We start from the raw sequence: 1,282 nt of genomic DNA on the forward strand, positions 1-1,282 counted from the left end.
AAAGCTCTTAATGGTCAGGCACCATCTTATCTTAAAGAACTCATAGTACCTTACTACCCCACCAGAGCACTGCGCTCCCAGAATGCAGGGTTACTTGTGGTTCCTAGAGTCTCCAAAAGTAGACTAGGAGCCAGAGCGTTCAGCTATCAAGCTCCTCTCCTGTGGAACCAGGTTCCAGTTTGGGTTCAGGAGGCAGACACCATCTCCACATTTAAGAGTAGGCTTAAGACTTTCCTCTTTGATAAAGCTTATAGTTAGGGCTGGCTGAGGTAGTCCTGAACCATCCCTTAGTTATGCTGCTATAGGCCTAGACTGCCGGGGGATTTCCCATGATGCACTGAGCTCCTCTCTCCTCTACTTTCTCTCCCTCTGTATGCAACCTCATCCCATTCATGCATGTTACTAACACAACTTCTCCCCTTTCCGGTAGTCTTGTGCTTTCTCGTCCCTCTCCTCTCTCCTCCTATCACTTCCTGCAGGTGTTTCTGGCTCTGGAGCTCTGGAGTCTGGATCTGTGGTTGCGGGTCACCTGCTGCCCCCGTGTTCCTGCTCGACACCCTCTGCTGCAACGACTATTGTTACTAGTCCTATTGTTATTATAATCATTAACATTACGATTGTTATCATTAACACTACTGTAAATATCTGTACCATTTTTCATTTAGTCTATAGCAACATCACCTTTACTGTCTGTACCCCTCTGTGTGTATATTGAGTAGGCTGCCTCCCTCCCCTCTCTCTCTCTCTCTCTCTCTCCCTCTCTCTCTCTCTCTCCTTCACCCCAACCGGTGGAGGCAGATGGCCGCCCACCCTGAGCCATGGTTCTGCTCGAGGTTACTGCCTCTTAAAAGGAAGTTTTTCCTTGCCTCTGTCTCCTAGTGCTGCTCTTGGTGGGAACTGTTGGGCTTCTGTAAATAGCATCATAGAGTTCGGTCTAGACCTGCTCTTTTATGAAAAGCACTGTGAGATAACTGTTGTTGTGATTTGGCGCTATATAAATAAAATTGAATTGAATTGAATTGAATCTATGGTTCTTTTGGTGGTGTAATCAATCAGAACCCGGAACTTCCGCAAAAAAAAAGCCAACAGGAGCTATTATTTTCATAACACCGCAAGTCGCCTGAGAAAATCCCGAGGTACGTGTGTCGGAACCAAGACGGAAGCCGCGATAGTAGAGATAGTCACGTAACTATTTCAAGGGGGTTCAAGAACACATCCATGATAAAAAGACAATGCATAAGATAAGTAGTAAAGAAATGCACAAAACCAGATATAGACCGAA

The sequence above is a fragment of the Micropterus dolomieu genome, linkage group LG02 (genome assembly GCF_021292245.1).
Source record: "Micropterus dolomieu isolate WLL.071019.BEF.003 ecotype Adirondacks linkage group LG02, ASM2129224v1, whole genome shotgun sequence".
NCBI classification, from domain to species: domain Eukaryota; kingdom Metazoa; phylum Chordata; class Actinopteri; order Centrarchiformes; family Centrarchidae; genus Micropterus; species Micropterus dolomieu.